Here is a 23,943-nt window from a genome sequence, read left to right as displayed (position 1 = left end):
GCCAATGTTTGAGAAATTACTATGTTCTCCTCTAGGACTTTTATGGTTTCAGGTCTCACATTTAGGTTTTTAATCCATTTTGAGTTTATTTTTGTGTATGATGTTAGCAAATTGTTTAATTCTTTTGCATGTAGCTGTCCAGATTCCCGAACCATTTGTAAAAGAGATTGTCTTTTCCCCATTGTATATTCTTGCCTCTTTTGTGATAGATTAATTGACAAGTGTGGGTTTATGTCTGGGATCTTTATTCTGTTCCATTGATCTACATGTTTGTTTTTATGCCAATACCATACAGCTTTGATTACTACAGTTCTGTAGTATATCTTGAAACCTGGGGCTGTGATACCTCCAGCTTTGCTTTTAATTAAGATTGCTTTGGTTATTCAGGGTCTTTTGTGCTTCCATGCAAATTTTAGGATTATTTCTAGTTCTGAGAAAAAAAATATTATTGGTAGTTTGATAGGGATTGCATTGAATCTGTATATTGCTTTGGATAGTGTGGAATTTCAACAATATTAATTCTTCCAATATTTGAGCATGGAATATCTTTCCATTTCTTTGTGTCAGCTTCAATTTATTTCATATATATATGTTGTATTTTTCAGAATACAAGTCTTTTCATTCTTTGGTTAAATTTATTCCTAGGTATTCTTTTTGGTACAAATGTAAATGGATTTTTAGAAATTTTTCTTTCTGATTTGTTATTAGTGTACATATTTCTGGATATTAATTTTGCATCCTGCAAGTTTACTGGATGTATTTATTCTAGAAGTTTTTTGGTGGAACGTTTAGGGTTTTCTGTGTATAGCATCATGATGTATGCAAATAATGACATTTTAACATCTTCTTTATCAATAATAATGTGTCTTATTTCTTTTTCTTGTCTGATTTCTGAGTGTAAGATGTCCAGTACTATGTTGACTAAAAGTGGCAAGAGTGGACATCTTTGTCTTCTTCCTGATCCTAAAGAAAACCTCTGTTTTTACAGAGTATGTATGGTGTTAGCTATGTTTTTTTTTAATGTTGATTTATTTGGAAAGAGCACAAGTAAGGGAGAGACAGAGAGAGGGGCAGAGGATCCGAAGGAGGCTCTGTGCCAACGGCTTTGGTGCTTATGGCAGTGAGCCTGATATGAGGCTTGAACTCATGATCCATGAGACCATGACCTGACCAAAGTCAGACACTCAACCGACTAAGCCACCCAAGCACCCCAATGGGTTTTTCATATATGGCCTTAATATGTTATGTTCCCTTAAGCCCACTTTGTTATTATCATGAATGGATGTTGAATTTTGTCAAATTCTTTTTCTGAATTTATTGAGATTATATAAATTTTTCCTTTGTTTTATTGATGTAGTGTACCATGTTGATTGAGGGACAAATCACTATCATCCTTGCATACCCAGAATACATCCTACTTGATCATGGTGAAGTATCCTTTTAGTATATTCTTTTTTTTCTGACTAACATTCTCTTTTTTTCTTCCAACGTATTACTTAAATTCACTTAGTTCACATATAGTGTAGTACTGGATTCAGAAGTAGAATTTAGTGATTCATCACTTACATATAACACTCAGTGCTCATCACAAGTGCTCTCCTTAGTGCCCATCACTCATTTAGCCCATCCCCCCACCCACCTCTCCTCTAGCAACCCTCAGTTTGTTCTCTTTAGTTAAGAGTCTGTTATGGTTTCTCTCCTTCTCTGTTTTTATCTTATTTTTCCTTCCCTTCAACAGTGTTCATCTGTTTTGTTTCTCAAATTCCACATGGGTGAAATCATATATTTGTCTTTTTCTGCCTGACTTATTTTGCTTTGCATAATACACTCTAGTTCCATCCCCATCACTGCAAATGACAAGATTTCATTCTTTTTGATGGCTGAGTAATATTCCATTGTAAATATACACCACATCTTTTTTTTTTTTTAATTTTTTTTATTTTTTATATATATGAAATTTATTGACAAATTGGTTTCCATACAACACCCAGTGCTCATCCCAAAAGGTGCCCTCCTCAATACCCATCACCCACCCTCCCCTCCCTCCCACCCCCCATCAACCCTCAGTTTGTTCTCAGTTTTTAAGAGTCTCTTATGCTTTGGCTCTCTCCCACTCTAACCTCTTTTTTTTTTTTCCTTCCCCTCCCCCATGGGTTCCTGTTTAGTTTCTCAGGATCCACATAAGAGTGAAACCATGTGGTATCTGTCTTTCTCTGTATGGCTTATTTCACTTAGCATTACACTCTCCAGTTCCATCCACGTTGCTACAAAAGGCCATATTTCATTTTTTCTCATTGCCACATAGTACTCCATTGTGTATATATACCACAATTTCTTTATCCATTCATCAGTTGATGGACATTTAGGCTCTTTCCATAATTTGGCTATTGTTGAGAGTGCTGCTATAAACATTGGGGTACAAGTGCCCCTATACATCAGTACTCCTGTATCCCTTGGATAAATTCCTAGCAGTGCTATTGCTGGGTCATAGGGTAGGTCTATTTTTAATTTTCTGAGGAACCTCCACACTGCTTTCCAGAGCGGCTGCACCAATTTGCATTCCCACCAACAGTGCAAGAGGGTTCCCGTTTCTCCACATCCTCTCCAGCATCTATAGTCTCCTGATTTGTTCATTTTGGCCACTCTGACTGGCGTGAGGTGATACCTGAGTGTGGTTTTGATTTGTATTTCCCTGATAAGGAGCGACGATGAACATCTTTTCATGTGCCTGTTGGCCATCTGGATGTCTTCTTTAGAGAAGTGTCTATTCATGTTTTCTGCCCATTTCTTCACTGGGTTATTTGTTTTTCGGGTGTGGAGTTTGGTGAGCTCTTTATAGATTTTAGATACTAGCCCTTTGTCCGATATGTCATTTGCAAATATCTTTTCCCATTCCGTTGGTTGCCTTTTAGTTTTGTTGGTTGTTTCCTTTGCTGTGCAGAAGCTTTTTATCTTCATAAGGTCCCAGTAATTCACTTTTGCTTTTAATTCCCTTGCCTTTGGGGATGTGTCGAGTAAGAGATTGCTACGGCTGAGGTCAGAGAGGTCTTTTCCTGCTTTCTCCTCTAAGGTTTTGACGGTTTCCTGTCTCACATTTAGGTCCTTTATCCATTTTGAGTTTATTTTTGTAAATGGTGTGAGAAAGTGGTCTAGTTTCAACCTTCTGCATGTTGCTGTCCAGTTCTCCCAGCACCATTTGTTAAAGAGGCTGTCTTTTTTCCATTGGATGTTCTTTCCTGCTTTGTCAAAGATGAGTTGGCCGTACGTTTGTGGGTCTAGTTCTGGGGTTTCTATTCTATTCCATTGGTCTGTGTGTCTGTTTTTGTGCCATATACACCACATCTTTATTCATTAATCAGTCAATGGACATTTGGGCTTTCTCCATAGTATGGCTATTTTTTAATGTTTACTTATTTATTCTTGAGAGAGAGAGCACAAGTGGGGGAGGGGAGGAGAGAGGGATGGAAACACAGAATCCAAAGCAGGCTCCAGGCTCTGAGCTGTCAGCACAGAGCCTGATGCAGGGCTCAAACCCACAAACCATGAGATCACGACTTGAGCCAAAGTTGGACACTTAACTGACTCAGCCACCCATGCTCCCCTGGCTATTGTTGATAATGCTGCTATAAACATCGAGGTGTATGTGTCCCTTCAAATCTTTATTTTTCTATCATTCGGTAAATACTTAGTAATGCAATTGCTGGGTTGTAGGGTAGTTCTATTTTTAATTTTTTGAGGAACCTCCATATTCTCCAGAGTGGCTGCACCAGTTTGCATTACCATCAAAAGTGTAAGAGAGTTTCCTTTCTCCACATCCTTGCCAATATCTATTGTTTAATGAGTTGTTCATTTTTGCCATTCTGACAGGTTTGAGGTGTTATCTCATTGTGGTTTTGATGTGTATTTCCCTGATGATGAGTGATGAGCATTTTTTCATGTCAGCCATTTGTATGTCTTCTTCGGAGAAATGTCTGTTCACGTCTGTTGCCTATTTCTTAACTGGATTACTTATTTTTGGGGTGTTGAGTTTGATAAGTTCCTTACAGATTTTATCAGATACATAATTTGAAAGTATCTTCTCCCATTCTGTAGGCTGCCTTTTAGTTTTGTTGATTGTTTCCTTCACTGTTAAGAAGTTTTTCATATTGATGAGGTCCAAATAGTTCATGTTTGCTTTTGCTTCCCCTGCCTCTGGAGACGTATCTACTAAGACATTGCTCTGGCCAAAGTCAAAGAGGTTACTGCCTGTGTTGTCTTCCAGGATTTTGATGGTTTCCTGTCTCACATTTAGGCCTTTCATCCATTTTGAATTTATTTTTGTGTATGGTGTAAGAAAGTGGCCTAGTTTCATTCTTCTGCATGTTGCTGTACAGTTTTCCCAGCATCATTTGTGGAAGAGACTTTTTTCCATTGGATACTCTTTCTTGCTTTGTCAAAGATGAGTTGACCATATAGTTGTGGGTCCATTTCTGGATTTTCTATTCTGTTCCGTTGATCTATCTGTCTGTTTTTGTGCCAGTACCATGCTGTCTTGATGACTACAACTTTGTAGTATAGCTTGAAATCCAGAATCGTGATGCTTCCGGTTTTGTTTTTCTTTTTCAGGATTGCTTTGGCTATTCAGGATCCTTCATGGTACCATAAAAGTTTTAGGGTTGTTTATTCTAGCTCTGTGAAAAACGCTGGTGGTATTTTGGTAGGAATTGCATTAAGTGTGTAGGTTATTTTGGGTAGAACAGACATTTTGACAGTGTTTGTTCTTCCAATCCATGAGCATAGAATGCTTTTCCATTTCTTTGTGTCATCTTCTATAAGTTTTCAGAGTACAGATTTTTTCCTTTTGGTTGGGTTTACTCCTAGGTATCTAATTGCTTTTGGTGCAGTTATAAATGGGATCTATTCCTTGATTTTTTTTCTATTGCTTCATTACTGATTTATAGAAATGCACGAGATTTCTGTACATTGATTTTATATCCTGCGACTTTGCTAAATTCATGTATTAGTTGTAGCAATTTTTTGGTGGAGTCTTTTGGGTTTTCTACATAAAATATCATGTCATATGCACATAGTGAAGGTTTGACTTCTTTTTTGCTGATTTAGATGCCTTTTATTTCTTTTGTTGTCTGCTAAGGCTAGTATTTCTAGTGCTAAGTTAAATAGTAATGGTGAGAGTAGACATCTGTGTCTTGTTTCTGACCATAGGGGAAAGGCTTTGTTTTTCCCCATTGAGGATATTAGCTGTGGGTCTTTTGTATATAGCCTTTTTGATGTTGAGGTATGTTCTATCTATTCCTACTTTGTTGAGGGTTTTAATAAGAATGGATCCTGTATTCTGTCAAATACTTTTTCTGCATCCATTGAGAGGATCATATAATTCTTATTCGTTCTTTTAGTAGGGTGATGTATCACAATGATTTGCAAATACTGAACCACTCTTGCAGCCCAGGAATAAATCCCACTTGATTTTGGTGAATCATTCTTTTAATGTACTGTTGGAGTCGTTTTGCACTTGTTGACAGCTTTTGCATCTGTGTATATCAGGGATATTGGCCTGTAATTCTCCTTTTCAGTGGGGTATTTGCTTTTGGAATCAAGGTAATGCTGGCCTCGTACAATGAGTTTGGAAGTTTTCATTTCTATTTTTTGGAAAAGTTTGAGGATAGGTATTAACTCTTTTTTAAATGGAAGGGCACCTGGGTGGCTCAGTTGGTTGGGCATCTGACTTTGGCTCAGGTCATGATCTCATGGTCCATGGAATTGAGTCCCGCGTTGGGCTCTGTGCTGACAGCTCAGAGTCTGGAGCCTGCTTCAGGTTCTGTGTCTCCTTCTATCTGCCCCTCCCCACTCACACTCTGTCTCTCAAAAATAAATGTTAAAAAGAAAAAATTTAAATGTCTGGTAGTATTCCCCTAGGAAGCCATCTGTCCCTAGATTTTTGTTTGTTGGGAGATTTTTGATTACTGTTTCAATTTCTTTGCTGCTTATGGTCTATTCAAATTTTCTATTTCTTCCTCTTTCAGTTTTGGTAGTTTGTTTCTAGAAATTTATCCATGTCCTTCAGGTTGCCCTTTTTGTGGGCATATAGTTTTTCCTGATATTCTTGTAATTGTATTTCTGAAGTGTTGGTTTTGATCTCTACTCTTTCATTTGTGATTTTTGAGTCATTTTTCTTTTTGATAAGTCTGGTTAAGGGTTTATCAATTTTATTAATTCTTTCAAGAACCAGCTTCCAGTTTCATTGATCTATTCTTGTCCGTTTCTGCATTGTTTATTTCTGTTCCAGTCTTTATTATTTCCCTTCTGTTGGCTTTACGCTTTATTTGCTGTTCCTTTTCTAGCTCCTTTAGGTGTAAGGGCAGATTGTGTTTTTGAGACCTTTCTTGCTTCTTGAGATAGGCCTGTATTTCAATATACTTCCCTCCTAGGACTGTCTTTTCTGCCTCCCCAAAGTCTCAACTGTTGTGTTTTCATTTTCATTGGCTTCCATGTACTTTTTCTTAATTTCCTGGTTAACTGATCGGTTCTTTAGGAAGTTGTTTTTAACCTCCATGTATTTTTGATCTTTCCAAATTTTTTTCTTGTGGTTTACTTCAATTCTCATAGTGTTGTGATCCAAATATATGCATGCTATGATCTCAATCTTTTGTAGATGTTGAGACCTGATTTGTGACCCTGTATATAATTTATTCTGGAGATCATGTGCACTCAAAAAGAGTGTGTATTTTGCTGATTGAGGATGGAATGTTCTGAATATATCTGTTAAGTCCATCAGGTCCAGTGCCATTCAAAGCCATTGTTTCCTTGTGGATTTTCTGCTTATTTAATTTGTAAGGGGGTGTTAAAGTCCCCTCATATTATTATCAATGATTTTCTTTGTTAGTAATGATTTATATATTTGTGTGCTTTCATATTGGGGGTATAAATATTTATAATTGGTAGATCTTGTTGATGGACAGAGCCCTTAAGTATGATATATAATGCCCTTCTTTTTTTTTTTTTTTAATTTTTTTTTTTCAACGTTTATTTATTTTTGGGACAGAGAGAGACAGAGCATGAACGGGGGAGGGGCAGAGAGAGGGAGACACAGAATCGGAAACAGGCTCCAGGCTCTGAGCCATCAGCCCAGAGCCCGACGCGGGGCTCGAACTCACGGACCGCGAGATCGTGACCTGGCTGAAGTCGGACGCTTAACCGACTGCGCCACCCAGGCACCCCTATAATGCCCTTCTTAATCTCTTGTTATAGCTTTTGTTTCTAAATTTCTTTTAACACTTATTCACTCTTGAGAGAGAGACACAAAGTGTGAGTGGGGAGGGGCAGAGAGAGAGGGAGACACAGAATCTGAAGCAGGCTCCCGGCCTTGAGCTGTCAGACAGAGCCCGATGCAAAGCTCGAACCCATGAACAGCGAGATCATGACCTGAGCCCAAATTGGATGCTTAACCAACTGAGACACCCAAACACCCTTATAGTCTTTCTTTTAAAATGTAGTTTACCTAATATAATAAGTATAGCTACTCTGACTTTCTTTGGCATCCATTAGCATGAAATCTGGTTCTGCATCCCCTCGCTTTCAATCTGCTGATGTCTTTAGTTCTAAAATGAGTCTCCTAGGGGCGCCTGGGTGGCTCAGTCGGTTAAGTGTCCGACTTTGGCTCAGGTCATGATCTCACGGTCCGTGAGTTCGAGCCCCGTGTCGGGCTCTGTGCTGACAGCTCAGAGCCTGCAGCCTGCTTCCGATTCTGTGTCTCCCTCTCTCTCTGACCCTCCCCCATTCATGCTCTGACTCTGTCTCAAAAATAAATAAACATTAAAAAAATTTTTTTTAATGAGTCTCCTATATGCAGCATATAGATGGGTCTTGTGGGTTTTTTTTAATTTTTTTAAAATTTACATCCAAAATAGCATATAGTGCAACGATTTCAGTAGATTCCTTAGTGCCCCTTACCCATTTAGCCCATCCCCCCTCCCACAACCCCTCCAGTAAACCTGGTTTGTTCTCCATATTAATGAGTCTCTTCTGTTTTGTCCCCCTCCCTGTTTTTATATTATTTTTGTTTTCCTTCCCTAACGTTCATGTTTTCCCTTACGGTCCTCATATGAGTGAAGTCATATGATATTTGCCTTTCTCTAATTTCACTTAGCATAATACCCTCCAGTCCCATCCATGTAGTTGCAAATGGCAAGATTTTATTCTTTTTGATTGCTGGGTAATACTCCATTTTGTGTGTGTGTGTGTGTGTGTGTGTGTGTGTGTGTACACACACACATACATACACACATTTTCTGTATCCATTCATCCATCCATGGACATTTGGGCTCTTTCCATACTTCGGCTATTGTTGATAGTGCTGCTATAAACATGGGGGTGCAGTGTCCCTTCGAAACAGCACACCTGTATCCCGTGGATAAATGCCTAGTAGTACAATTGCTGGGTCATAGGGCAGTTCTATTTTTAGTTTTTTGAGGAACCTCCATACTGTTTTCCAGAGTGGCTGTACCAGCTTGCATTCCCAGGGTCTTGTGGTTTTTTTAATCTGATATCCTGTGTATTTTGGTTGGAACATTTTAGTCTAGTTACATTCAGAGTGATTACTGAAAGATACGACTTTAGTGCCATTGTGTTATGTCTAAAGTTGGTATTTCTGGTGATGTTCTCTGTTCCCTTCTAGTTTTTGTTGCTTTTAGGGTTGTTGTTTTGTTTTTTTTTTTTTGTCCCACTCTAAGAGTCCCCCGTAATATTTCTTGAAGAGCTGGTTTAGTGCTAAATTCTTTTAGTTTTTGTCAGAGAAACTCTTATCTCTCCTCTTAGGAATGACAGCCTTGCTGGATAAAGTATTCTGGCTGTATATTTTTCCCATTTAGAATGTTGAATATATCCTGCCCCTCCCTTCAGGCATGCTAAGTTTCTGTGGACAGATCTGTGAATCTTCTCTTCCCTTTTAGATTAAGGACTTTTTTCCTTTTCTGCATTTAGGGTTCTTTCCTTGTCTGTGTATTTTGTGAATTTGACTGATATGCCTTGGTGATGACCAGCTTTTCTTAAATTTAATGGGACATCTCTGTGCTTTTCGGATTTTGATGTCTATCTTTCCCCAGATTAAGGAAGTTTTTAGGTACGGTTTGTTCAAATAAACCTTCTGCCCCTGTTTCTCTTTCTTCATCCTCTGGGACTCTTATGATCAAATGTTATTCCACTTTAATAAGTTGCTGAGTTTCCTAAGTCTACCTTCATGATGCCTGACTTTTATTTCCTCATTTTCAGCTTATTTTCCATAATTTTATCTTCTATATCACTAATTGTTCCTCTGCTTCATCCATCCTCACTGTTGTGGCACCCATTCAGGTTTGCAGCTCAGTTATACATTTATAATTTGTGCCTGACTAGACTTTGCTTTTATTTGTACAGGAAAGGATTCTCTAGGTTCTTCTATGCTTTTTTGAAGCCCAGTAGAATCCTTGTAATTGTTTTAAATACTACTTCAGACAACTTACTTGTATCTGTAATGATTAAATCCCTGGCCATGATTCCTTCCTATTTTTTCTTCTGGGATGAATTCCTCTGTTTTGTCGTTTTGGAGACAAAATAATAAAATTTAAAAAGCTAAAAACATAAATAAATAAAGGAAGCTAGATTCTAGGTTTTAGTCTGCTTGACAGAAAAGGGAAGAAAAAGATAAAGTAAAATTAAACAAAGAAAATAAAAATTCGCTCTTTCTGTATCCAGGAAAAAAAAAATCCAGAGACATAAAAACAAACCCAAAGGAAGCTAGATACTGTTTCCCCTAAAACTGATGCTTTGCAGCACTCTATGACTATAGACTTGGTAAGAAGTCAAATTTTAAGTGAATGGAAAGGTTCTTGTCTTTCTCTGACTTAGTTCACTTAACACAATACTCTCTAGGTCTGTCCATATTGTCACAAATGGCAGAGTCTCATTCTTTATATAGTAATGTGCATATATACACCACATCTTTTTTATCCATTCATCTATTGATGGACACTTCGGTTGCTTAACATATCTTGGCTATTGTACATAACGCTGCAGTTCTCCCATCACCATTTGCTAAAGAAACACTGTTACACGGAACCCGCACTCCTGGGAACACATAACCTTGGATTGGCCAAAGACGTTCAGATGTGAGCCAGGTAGAGGCAGCCTCCGTCATTGTGTCCTGTGTCCCTATGCATCTGCAAATCCTCGGCATCATCCAGCCAGCTTGCTTGCTTTTTTTTTTTTTTTTTTTTGGCCAGCCTAATAGTGCAAAGTGATAGGTCATTACTGTTTTATTTTGTTGTGATTACTAATGATTTTGAGCACTTTATCCTGTACTTTAGGATTTGGTTTCTTCTGCAAATTATGTTTCCTCTTTGCTCAATTTAGGGGTTGCTGTCAACAGCATGTCTTAATTTTGGTTATGGTGTCACTTGTATGAAAGATTTAAATCTTTATATAGACTATTTTGCTGTAAGTTTTGCTTTTGTATTATTTAATCCTGCTTTAAACGCCTACTCTTTTCTAATTTTTTCCCTATAACTTAAAAAGTTTAGATCCTTCACACATAAAAAACTTATTTTTGTGCACAGTATGAGGAAAGAACCTGCTTCATTCCATGTGGATAGCCAGTCCTTCCAAGATCACTTACTGAAGCATCATTTCTCCATTCTGATTTGAAATGTCACCTATTGTATACCAAATTTCAAACTATACATAGGTCTGTTTCTTGATCCTCTATTGTCTATTCATGCACTGATGCTGCTGGTCTCAATGATAAAATTTAACTTTGTCTTCATAATTCACAGGGCAGGTCTACCCCTTCCTCTCCTTTTTTGTTTCTGCAAGATTGTCTTGACTACTCTTGTACTTGTACAGATGCATATAAACCAGATAATCATCTTTTTACATTCTATTTTTTAAACAGTAGCAATTTTATCAGTATTGCTTTCAATATATGGCCTCTTAAAAGTAGTAATTCTTCTATCATGAACATGGGTTATCTCTCTTTTTTATTCCTTTAGAAAAGCTGTGTTTTTTCTTCATAAAGTTTTTTTCATTTTAGATTATTCCAAGGTATCATAGTTGCCAGTGTTGTGGCAAATGGGATAATTTTCCTATCATATTTTCTAATTATTATTACACTGATCTCAATATGTTACACTGACTTCAAATATTATTTTCAAATCATGCTGATTTGCTAATTCTAATGCTTAGGTTTCTAAGGGAGAAGGTACTGTTTGGAAATTACAACAAACATATCCATTTCTAATATTTTTAGAATTTTTAAAAAATTTTACAATTAATCAGCGCCTCCAGGGCAATACTTTTTTTTTTTTAAATACAATTTATTGTCAAGTTACCTAACATATAGTGTATGCTCTCGGATTCAGAAGTAGATTCCCATGATTGTTTACATACAACAACCAGTGCCCATCTCAACAAGTGCCCTCCTCAATGTCCATCACCCATTTCCCCCTCTCCCTTGCCCCCCCCATCAACCCTCAGTTTGTTCTCTGTATTTAAGAGTCTCTTATGGTTTACCTCCCTCTCTGTTTGAAACGATTTTCCCCTTCCCCTTCCCCCATGGTCTTCTGTTAAGTTTCTCAAATTCCATATATGAGTGAAAATATATGATACGTCTCTCTGACTGACTTATTTCACTTACCATAATACCCTCCAGTTCCATCCACGTTGTTGCTAATGGCAAGACTGCATTCTTTCTCATTGTCAAGTAGTATTCCGTTGTACATATAAATCACATCTTCTTAGCCATTCTTCAGTTGATGGACATTTGGGCTCTTTCCATACTTTGATTACCGTTGATAGTGCTGCTATAAACAATGGAGTACATGTGCCCCTATGAATCAGCACTCCTGCATCCTTTGAATAAATTCCTAGTAGTGCTATTGCTGGGTCATAGGATAATTCTATTCTTAATTTTTGAAGAACCTCCATACTGTTTCCAGAGTGGCTGCACCAGTTTGCATTCCCACCAACAGTGCAAGAGGGTTCCCATTTCTCCACATCCCCATGAGCACCTGTTCATTCCTGAGTTGTTAATTTTAGCCATTCTGACAGATATGAGGTGGTATCTCATGCTGGTTTTGATTTGTATTTCCCTGATGATGTGATGTTGAGCATCTTTTCGTGGCCATCTGGATGTCTTCTTTGGAAAAGTGTCTATTCATGTCTTCTGCCCATTTCTTCACTGCATTATTTGTTTTTCAGGTGTTGAATTTGGTAAGTTCTCTATAGATTTTGATGTCATTTGCAAGTATCTTTTCCCATTCTGTCAGTTGCCTTTTAGTTTTGTTGATTGTTTCCTTTGCTGTGCAGAAGGTTTTTGTCTTGATGATGTCCCAATAGTTCATTTTTGCTTTTAATTCCCTTGCCTTTGGAGATGTGTCAAGCAAGAAATTGCTGTGGCTGAGGTTAAAGAGGTTGTTTCCTGGGGTTTTGATGGCTTCCTGGCTCACATTTAGGTCTTTCATCCATTTTGAGTTTTTGTGTACAGTGTAAGAAAGTGGTCCAGTATCATTATTCTGTATGTTGCTATCCAGTTCTCCCAGCACGATTTGCTAAAAAGACTGTCTATTTTCCAATGGATACTCTTTCCTGCTTTGTGAAAGATTAGTTGGCCAGACATTTGTGGGTCCAATTCTTGGTTCTCTATTCTATTCCATTGGTCTATGTGTCTGTTTTTGTGCCAATATCATACTATCTTGATGATTACAGTTTGTAGTAGAGGCTAAAGTCTGGGATTGTGATGCCTCCCACTTTGGTTTTCTCTTTCAATATTACTCTGGCTATTTGGGGTCTTTTGTGTTTCCATACAAATTTTAAGATTGTTCTAGCTTTGAGAAGATAGCTGTGGTGCAATTGGCATTGCAGTGAATGTGTAGAGTGCTTTGGTTAGTATTAACATTTTAACAATATTCTTCCAATCCATGAGCATGGAATGTTTTTCCATTTCTTTGTGTCTTCTTCAATTTTCTCACAAGTTTTCTATAGTTTTCAGCATACAGATCTTTTACATCTTTCGTTAGGTTTATTATTATTTGGTTGGTTAGGTTTGCTTTCTCTTTCTGTTGCTTCATTATGGGTGCATAGAAACACAACCGATACCTGTACATTGATTTTGTACCCTAGGGTTTTGCTGAATTCATGGATCAGTTCTAGAAGCTTTTTGGTGGAGTCAGGTTTTCCATGTAGAGTATTTTGTCATCTGCGAAAAGTTAAAGTTTGACTTCTTTGTCGATTTTGATACCTTTGATTTCATTTTGTTGTCTGAATTCTGATGCTAGGACTTCTAACACCGTGTTAAACAACACTGGTGAGAGTGGACATCCCGGTCGTGTTCCTGATCTCAGGAGGAAAGCTCTTAGTTTTTCTCCATTGAGGAGATAATAGCTGTGGACTTTTCATATATGGCTTTTTTGATGTTAAGGTATGTTCCTTCTATACTGACTTTCTTGAGGGTTTTTATTAAGAAACGATGCTGTATTTTATCAAATGATTTTTCTGCATCTATTGACAGGTTCATATGTTTCTTATCCTTTCTTCTATTAACGTGATATATCACACTGATTGATTTGCAAATGCTGAACCAGCTCTGCAGCCCAGGAATGAATCTCACTTGATCATGGTTAGTAATTCTTTTTATATGCTGTTGAATTCGATTTGCTGGTATGTCACTGGGAATTTTCACATCCATGTTCATCAGGGATATTGGCCTGCAATTCTCCTTTTTAGTGGTGTCTCTGTCTGGTTTGGGAATTAAAGTAACGCTGGCTTCATAGAAAGAATCCAGAAGCTTTCCTTCCATTTCTATTTTTTGGAACAGCTTGAGAAGGATAGGTATTAACTCTGCCGTAAATGTCTGGTAGAATTCCCCAGGGAAGCCATCTGGTCCTGGACTCTTATTTGTTGGGAGATTTTTGAGAACTGATTTAATTTCTTCACTGGTTATGGTCTGTTCAAATTTTCTATTTCTTCCCATTTGAGTTTTGGTAGTGTGTAAGTGTCTAGGAATTTTTCCATTTCTTCCAAGTTGTCCAGTTGGTTGGCATATAATTTTTCATATATTCTCTGATAATTGTTTGTATTCCTCAGGGGTTCATTGTGATATGTCCAATTTCATTCATCATTTTATCTATTTGGCTCCTCTTTTTTTTTTGAGTTTGGTTAGGGGGTCATCAATTTTATTTTTTAAAAAAAACTGAGCTCTTGGTTTCATTGATGTGTTCTACTGGGTTTTTTTATTCTATATTCTTTATTTCTGCTCTAATCTTTATTATTTCTCTCCTCCTCTGGCCTTTGGGTTTCTTTGCTGTTCTGCTTCTTACACAGGTTAATGATTACTATCTGTTTTCTTCACATTCACGCAGTAAGATCTTGAGAGATCAATAAATATGGGGGTGAAACCCCTGTTTGGGGCTCTTGTCTCCTCCCAGACATTAGCTTCTCTTGTATTCAATTCTGCATCCTCTGGGTCCTCTGGGACCTCTGCCTATGGGAGAGGCCATACAGCCTCTATAAAATGCCCTTCTAGCATGGGAACTGCTTCTCCCCATGTGGCTTGTGGACCCCTCAGACCTCGCTGCCTGCTCCTGGAGGATTCATCCTTCCCACCAGAGCACCGCCAGGTATTGAGCTGCAGAATTTCTGACTCTGCCTTCCCGTTTATAGAGTCCTAATGGTATTGAAACCCTCTCCTATCTCCCTTTCTTGTTCACTTGTGGGTGTTTCCACTCTCTTTCTCTCCACCTACTTTCCCTGGGAATGCTTTTCCTGTACTCTACCCCCTTTCTCTGTCCTCTCTCTGCAAAAACAGGTCCCTACCCTCTGTGGCTTCTTTCTCCTCCACTTCACCTCTGTGCCATGTACCTGTCAAGCTATGCAGATAATCCTCAGACCAATTTTATAGGTGTGCACAATGGTTTGGTGCTGACCTAGTTGTATTTCAGAGACGAGAGGCAGAGAACTTCCATGCTGCTCTGCCTTCCTAGCCTCCCAAGATTTTTGTTTCTTGAGGTAGGACTGTATCACTCTAAACTTCCCTCTTATGACTACTTTTGCTATGTTCCAAAGATTTTGGACCATCGTGTTTTCATTTCCAAGTGTCTCCATGTATATTGAAATTTGCTCTTTGATTTCTTCACTGACCCATTAGTTGTTTGGTAGCATGTTGTTTAGTCTCCATGTGTTTGTGCTTTTCCTTTTTTTCCTTATGATTGAATTGCAGTTTCATATCATTGTGGTCTGAAAAGATGCATCCTGATACAATGCTAACCTTAAATTTGAGACTTGTTTTGAGGCTTAACATGATCCTGGATAAGTTTTCATATGCACTTGAATGTATATTTTGTTTTGGGGGGATGGAATGTGTATATGTATTATCTGTTAAGCCCCTCTGTTCTAATATGTAACTTGTGGCCACTGTTTCCTTATTGATTTTCTGCCTGATCTATCCATTCGTGTTAAATTTTCCTACTATTATTTTACTGTCAATTTCTCTATGTCTGTTAGTATTTACTTTATGTATTTAGATGCTCCTATTTTGGGTGGATAAGTATTTATAATTGTTGTATCATTTAGTTTGACCTCTATCATTACGTGGTTAATTCCCTTCTCTGTTTCTTGCTACCATCTTTGTTATAAAGTCTACCTTGTCTGATAAATAAGCATTGCTACCATGGGTTTTTCCCCCACTTCCATGGAATATCTTTTTTCCATCCTTTTGCTTTCGGTATGTGTCTTTAGGTCTGTAGTGACTCTCTTTCAGGTAGCATGTAGATGAGTCTTTTCTATCCATTTAGTCACTGTAAGTCTTGGTAGGTATGTACTTACTGCCATCGAAATTGTGTGTGTGTGTGTTGTAGTTCTCTGTTCCTTTCTTCTGCTTTCTTGCTTTTTAGCATTATTCTTGGATTTGTCTTTATTGGGCATCTAGTATAGATTTAGATTTGTGGTTACCATGGGGTTCATATAGATCCTATATGATTAGCAGTCTAGATTAAGTTGATGATCACTTAAGCTTAAATACATTTTAAAAGCACTGAAGTTTTACTCCCCATTTTATGTGTCCTTTGACTAGTTTTTGTAGATGTTAATTGATTTTACTACATTTTTACTACTTTTGTTTTAATCTCCATGCCAGCTGTTATAATGTAAACCAATGATTTTTTGATTTTATGATTCTATTTCACATTTGGCAGAAAACAGCCTTAGATTGATGTTTTAGTCCACTTACAGTAATTGTAACTACTCACAACATAGGATTTCTGCCATATTTCTGTGTTTCCTCCATATTCTATTGCCTTTTTATCTATCTTTTAAGTATTTTGAAATACATATTTTAATTATCCTGTGCTGTAGATTCTAAGTCTAAAGTTCTCTCTTGGCCAGCAAGAGAGCAGATGCAGGATTAAAAGCGAGAGACGGCTAATGTCTGGGAAAAGACAAGACCCCCAAGTAAGGGTCCTTACCCCATATTTATTAAGATCAGAAGGCTTACAAACGTGATGGGAGTGCACAAAGAGACAATAAATTGGTAAACATGAACTCATGGGCATGAGGGAAAGGGGGTTTTGAGGATATGCGGTTGGGGTTTGGGTCAATATAAAACAATCCTGGCACCAGGCAGATGGTTGTTAACAGCAGACAGGAGGTGCCCAAGTCTGTTTATCTTAGCTAGCCTAGGGGATAAGACACAGCAAGTAACCTCAGGGTTAACAACACACCTTTTCTTTTGCTAATCAGCTCTGCTCTGGGCAGTTTCATCTACAGTGCAGTGGTCTATAGCCCTATTTACCTGTTTGCCTAATTTGGTCCTTCCTTCCTGTGAAAGCAGCTTTCTGCTATAGTACTAAATTGGGCACTTTTGCCCTGAATACCTAAGCTTGCTTACCTCATATGCCTTTGTACTGGGGGCCTTTGTGCCCCCCCCCCCCTCCTCTAATCTGGGGGCAATCCTGTTTCCCAAGCGTGGATGTGAGCATCCTATGGCTTTGTAATTCTTTATGCCTTGTTAACCCATCAGTGCAGACTCAGGGAATTCCTAAGCTTATTCTCCACAGTGCCCCCTTTTTGTTTTTCTTGGTTCTTTTAGTTTTGTGTTTGAGGACCATCATGACAAGCTCCTGGTCTTTCTTTTGCTTTTGGATGGCTTGGAGGGTGATTCTGCAAAGACATAAAAAGAGACACGGTAAAAGCATTCCACTTTCCAGAGTTATCCAGAATTTGAGATGGGTGCTAGCTGTGAGAAAGGATTTACGTTGTGCCACATTTCCCAGGAATCAGCCCATTTTTAAGCTGATCTTCTACATATTGTAGCTGTTGGCACAATGTCGTATCTAAATTTTCTGTATTGTTAGAGAGTTAGGAAGAAAAGACACTGCGAAGGTGTGCCTGGACAGCATCCCAAGCCTAGGGGTGATTATAAAGAATGCCAGTCATGCAGATATGCTGGTAGTTAGGGTCACAGGGCAGTTTAGAGTGGAGGAACAAGCCTTCCTGTTGCTTTCCAATAAATTCCACTGCAGCCTCAAGAGCTTCGAGGCAGGCTGAAACTTGTTTATCAATGGAAGTCTGGCTTATAAATTCTTTGGTAGTGTTGACCATATTTATTAAGGACATGGGCTGTCTGGATAGTATGATGCAGGCTGACTCCAGCTACAGTGGCAGAGGCGATAACACCTACTGCTGCTAGGATGCCCATGATCAGTAGGCCAGCAAATCTTTTTTGCCTTACAGCAGAATGCCAGTGTTAAACAGGCTTGGAAAGCGCACCTAACTCCTGATAGATGCATATAGGGTTCTAGAGCTATTAACAGGAACCCAGGCTGAGACATGCTAACTACTAATAAGGAGGAGATATTTAATTGGGTGGTGTTATCAGTACTTACGCAGGATATAAACCAACTCTGGGAGGTAGAGATATGATAGTTGTTGGATCTGTAAAGTGGAGGTAGCAAAGAAAACATAGGGAGAAGGGACACAACTAGTGGTCCATGCTAATTGATTGTTGTGCAGGGAGGCCCAAGTTAGGTTAGTATGCTGATTTACATAAACTTCACCATGGCTAATGGTACGAATGAAGAAGGGAAGACCTAGCTTCCAAAGGTTAACAAGCCAACGTCCTTTTAATTTCCCTTTATGTGCAGAAATTGTAGGTCCAGACAAACCTCCATCTTTCCAAAAAATACTCTCCCTACTAAACTGGTCAAAGGATATGGTCTTTTTTGAATATTTTGTTTCAAGATGTCCTCTAGGACCCCTGTCAATAATAGTCCAATTACCCCAGTGAAGGTTATGCTCAGTCTCTCCATAACAGGTTGTCCAAGGAATATTATTCCAGGGGTTGTCTGAATATTTGAGACTAGAGCAAGCTATAACAGGAATGTGAGATATGCCTTTTTTTTTTTTTTTAAGTATATCGAAGCTTATGGCTGAGAAAAAAAAATAAAGTTGGCCTTGTAGAGGGTTTGGGCTGTACATGCAAAAGCCAGTTGATTTTTAAGACAAGCAGATAAATTGCTGAACTTAGTAACACACATAGGAGACGCTGAAGTAAGCCATCACTGCGGTCTTGGCATATAAAGCTAATGTTTTTGTTCCGTTTGGAAGGGCGGGTTAAGACTGGCTCCTTCCATGAACTCTGTCATTATTGCTAATAGGAATATCTCAGGCTAGGAGTGTTAAGGTATCAAATATAGATGGCTTAAGGAGATGAGCCCAATATCAATATTGAGCTTGGCCTGGACAAATGAGGGCAAGGAGAAGAATCAGGGTTACACAAATCGAATTTTTGTTAATGACAGAAATCATGGCCATCAAATGTGAATCAGGGGTGTATATATAATATCATTGTGTTATAAGAGGATGCCGGCCTGGTTAGACAGGCATTTAAGGCTTCCCCATGTTATATGAGGGGCAAAGACTTGCATTTGTGGACTGGCTTCAGGATGAGGAGTCCGTGAAGAGGCTTCCTCCATCTTGAAAAAGAGGGGCGGTGGCCGCTCACTCAGTCATTCTCCGGAAGTCTTGATTCATTGGAAGATATCCTACGGGTCTCCACCATGCCATGGTAAGGCTTCACCTTACCCCGAGAGGGGATCCACAGAGGTCCGGAATCTGAAAGAACACGAGCATATCCTCGACCCCAGGTGAGAAGTTTAGTAAGCCCAGTTCGTGTGGGCCCCTTTCAGGGGTTTTGCACAGCACCATAGGGTGAGAGGGTTTATATTATTTTGAAGAATGTCACTCAGCTAGTTAGTCCTTGAGGATTAAGATTTAAAAAGCTAAGAGTAATCATAGTATGATTAAGAAGGAGCTGAGGTTGTAATGCAGACAACCAGGGGTATCTCCCCCTTTTTGTTTTTTTAACATGTTTTTGAGAGTAATATATGCTTATTTTACAACTGTTTCACCTGTGGATTATAAGGAATGGGGAATTCCAACCAAGGCTTAAGTAAAACAAAAGGGTGTGTTGTCCTGTTGTTTTACCCTTTTTTGTTAAAATTATTTATTTACTTATTACCATTAACAAAAATATATCTTTCTGTGGTTGTCGTAGGATGCACTAATTTTATTTTGGCTCAGCAGTAACTTATATATTGATCATCCATCGGCAATTGGGGGAGGGGGCTAAATGACCAAAGTCAGGGTCTATTCCCCTGCCTTTTTTAGCAATGCCCATATAAATATGTTTCAGCCATGTGGATACCCATTTGTGGCATACAATGGGCTATGTTTAGTAAAATGGCTTCCATGTATCTTAGTAAAAGCCCTTCATATATTATCCATTCCTCTGCTAAACAGGAACAACACAAATGTGGAGGATTTGGAGGCTGGCACCAAGAGTATTGCCATCATTTTCCCAGACTTTGGATCAAAGGAGGGGGAATCTTAATCTTAACCCTGTGTGTTTTTAAAATGTATTTATTTTAACCTTAGTCTGTTCTGAGCACATGTAAAATTTCTTTTTAAAGATTTTTCTTCACGAAACTTCAACTTTTTTTGCATTTAGATTTTGTCCCAAGGCATTTCTTTTCAAATAACCAGTCTTATTTAGGACAAAATTACTTTCTCTTACCTTCAACAAAATTATATTTCCATTTCTTATGTCTTTTTTTCATATCTACTTTTCTACATACGGAGTTGCTTTTCTTATTTTTATCAGTTTTAACTACATTTAGTAGATAAATTTTAATTCTTAGAAACTTCAATCTCCAGTGAAAACGAAGTAGTAACCAACTGTGAATTGTCTGTTATATGAGAAAATTCTTTAGGTGGTAGACTTATGAATCCATTAAGCATAAAGCATGTTTTTTTAATGGATTTATCTTTTTTTTTTTTTTAGCATTTATTCATTTTTGAAAGGCAGAGAGAGACAGAGCCTTATATAATATATAATGACCTTATATAATGACCTATATTTTTTTTAATTTGAATTTTTTAAATTCTGTATTAAAAAATTTTTTTTAATGTTTATTTTTAGAGAGAGAGAAAGAAGAGAGAAGTGAGAAAGAGAGAGAGAGAGAGAGAGAGAGAGAAGAGAGAGAAGTGAGTGGAGGAAGGGCAGAGAGAGAGGGAGACACAGAATCTGAAGCAGGCTCCAGGCTCTGAGCAGTCAGCACAGAGCCCGACGTGGGGCTCAAACCCAAGAACTGTGAGATCACGCCCGAGCTGAAGTCGGACGCCCAACCGACTGCGCCACCCAGGAGCCCCTTAAATTCTGTATTTTTGAGAGAGAACACATGCAAGCAGAGGAGGGGCACAGAGAGAGGGACAGAGGATCTGAAGTGGGCTCTGCACAGACAGCAGCTTCAGCTCAGCGAGCCTGATGTGGGGTTTGAACTCATGAACCGTGAGATGATGACCAGAGACAAAGTCAGATGCTCAACCAACTGAGCCACTCAGGCACCCCAAGCATCTGACTCTTGATTTTGGCTCAGAGCATGATCCCAGGTTTGTGGGATCAAGCCCCATGTCAGGCTCCACACTGAGTGTGAAACCTGCTTTCCCTCTGCCTCTCTCCCTCTGCCTCTCTCCTCTGCTTGTGTGAACTCTCAAAAAATAAAAGATTTAAAATATTTTTATTCAAGGGTACCTGGGTGGCTCAGTCAGTACAGCATCCAACATTGGCTCAGGTTATGATCTCAGGTTTGTGAGTTTTTGTTTTTAATTAAGTAATTTATTTTTAATTTGCATCCAAGTTAGTTAGCATACAGTGCAACAATTATTTCAGGAGTATATTCCTTAACCCCCCTTACCCATTTAGCCCCCCCTCCCACAACTCCTCCAGCAACCCTCTGTTTTTTCTGTATATTTAAGAGTCTCTTATGTTTTGTCCCCCTCCATGTTTTTATATTATTTTTGCTTCCCTTCCCTTATAGTCATCTGTTTTGTATCTTAAATTCCTCATATGAGTGAATTCATGGGTGAATTCATGTCTTTCTCTAATTTTGCTTAGCATAATACCCTCTAGTTTCATCCATGTAGCTGCAAATGGCAAGATTTCATTCTTTTTGATTGCCGAGTAATACTCCATTGTGTATATATACCACATCTTCTTTATCCATCCATCCGTTGATGGACGTTTGGGCTCTTTCCATACTTTGGCTATTGTCAATAGCACTGCTATAAACACTGGGGTGCATGTGCCCCTTCAAAACAGCACACCTATATCCACTGGATAAATACCTAGTAGTGCAATTGCTGGGTCGTAGGGAAGCTCTATTTTTAAACTTTGAGGAACCACCATACTATTTTCCAGAGTGGCTGCACCAGTTTGCATTCCCATCAGCAGTGCAAAAGAGATCCTCTTTCTCTGCATGCTTGCCAACATCTGTTGTTGCCTGAGTTGTTAATGTTAGCCATTCTTACAGATGTGAGGTGGTATCTCATTGTGGTTTTGATTTGTATTTCACTGATGATGAGTGACGTTGAGCATTTTTTCATGTATCAGTTGGCCATCTGGATGTCTTCTTTGGAGAAGTATCCACTCATGTATTTTCCCCATTTCTTCATTGGATTATTTGTTTTTTGGGTGTTTGAGTTTGATAAATTCTTTATAGATTTTGGATACTAACCCGTTTGCAAATATCTTCTCCCATTCCATCAGTTGCCTTTTAGTTTTGCTGTTTCTTTCACTGTGCAGAAGCTTTTTATTTTGATGAGGTCCCAATAGTTCATTTTTGCTTTTAATTCCCTTGCCTCTGGAGACATGTTGAGTAAGAAGTTGCTGCGGCCAAGGTCAAAAAGGTTTTTGCCTGCTTTCTCCTCTAGGATTTTGATGGCTTCCTGTCTTACATTGAGGTCTTTCATCCATTTTGAGTTTATTGTCTTTGATGTAAGAAAGTGGTGGAAGTTCATTTTGCTGCATGTCGCTGTCCCGTTTTCCCAGCACCATTTGCTGAAGAGACTGTCTTTATTCCATTGAATATTCTTTCCTGCTTTGTCAAAGATTAGTTGGCCATACGTTTGTGGGTCTATTTCTGGGTTCTCTATTCTGTTCCATTGATCTGAGTGTCTGTTTTTGTGCTAGTACCATACTGTCTTGATGACTACAGCTTTGTAATACATCTTGAAGTACGGGATTGTGATGCCTCCAGCTTTGGTTTTCTTCTTCAAGATTGCTTTGGCTACTCAAGGTCTTTTCTGATTCCATGCAAATTTTAGGATTGTTTATTCTAGCTCTGTGAAGAATGCTGGTGTTATTTTGGTAGGGATTGCATTGAATATGTAGATTGGTTTTGGTAGTACCGACATTTAACAATATTTGCTCTTCCAATCCAGGAGCATCAAATAGTTTTCTGTTTATCTTCAATTTCTTTCATAAGTTTTCTATAGTTTTCGGTGTATAGGTTTTTCACCTCTTTAGTTAGATTTATTCCTAGATATTTTATGGGTTTTGGTTCAATTGTAAATGGGATCAATTCCTCGATTTCTTTTTCTGTTGCTTCATCATTGGTGTATAGGAATGCAACAATTTTCTGTGCATTGATTTTATATCCTGCAACTTTGAATTCATGGATCAGTTCCTGCAGTTTTTTGGTGGAATCTTTTGGGTTTCCCATATGGAGTATCAGGTCGTCTGCAAAGAGTGAAAGTTTGACTTCCTCCTGGCCTATTTGTATGCCTTTTGTTCCTTAGTGCTTTCTGACTGCTGAGGCTAAAACTTCCAATACTATGATGAATAACAGTGGTGAGAGTGGACATCCCTGTCGTGTTCCTGACCTCAGGGGGAAAGCTCTGTTTTTCCCCATTGAGGATATTAGTGGTGGGTCTTTCATACATAGCTTTTATGATCTCAAGGTATGATCCTTCTATCCCTACTTTCTAAAGCGTTTTTACCAAGAAAGGATGCGGTATTTGTCAAATGTTTTCTCTGAATCTATTGAGAGGATGATGTGGTTATTGTCCTTTCTTTTACTGATATGATGTATCACATTGATTGTTTTGCAGATACTGAACCAGCCCTGCATCTCAGGTATAAGTCCCACTTGGTCATGGTGAAGAATTCTTTTAATGTATGGTTGGATCCAGCAGGCTAGTGTCTTGTTGAGGATTCTTGCATCCATGTTCATCAGGGTAACTGGTCTGTAGTTCTCCTTTTTGGTGGGGTCTTTGGTTTTGGAATCAAGGTAATGCTGGCTTCATACAATGAGTTTGGAAGTTTTCTTTCCATTTCTATTTTTTGGAACAGCTTCAAAAGAATAGCTGTTAACTTCTCTTTAAATGTTTGGTAGAATTCCCCTGGAAATCCATCCATCCCTGGACTCTTGTTTTGGGGGAGATTTTTGATTACTACTTTAATTTCTTTACTGGTTATGGGCCTGTTCAAATTTTCTATTTCTTCCTGTTTCAGTTTCAGTAGTTTATATGTTTCTAGGAATTTCCCATTTCTTCCAGATTGCCCATTTTATTGGTGTACAGTTGCTC

At 38.5% G+C, this 23,943-nt stretch overlaps 1 long non-coding RNA gene across 1 annotated transcript; it reads right to left on the bottom strand.

Moving 5' to 3' along the window:
- Positions 1–901: 901 nt before the first annotated feature.
- On the bottom strand, positions 902–23,275 carry LOC115499270. Its single transcript, XR_003964095.1, has 3 exons — positions 23,203–23,275; positions 18,064–18,068; positions 902–921 (listed from the first exon to the last, which is right to left on the bottom strand). It is a non-coding gene; the product is annotated as an uncharacterized LOC115499270 (long non-coding RNA).
- Positions 23,276–23,943: the final 668 nt, after the last annotated feature.

The sequence above is a fragment of the Lynx canadensis genome, chromosome D4, assembly GCF_007474595.2.
Source record: "Lynx canadensis isolate LIC74 chromosome D4, mLynCan4.pri.v2, whole genome shotgun sequence".
NCBI classification, from domain to species: domain Eukaryota; kingdom Metazoa; phylum Chordata; class Mammalia; order Carnivora; family Felidae; genus Lynx; species Lynx canadensis.
This window is presented reverse-complemented; position numbering and strand designations above follow the sequence as displayed.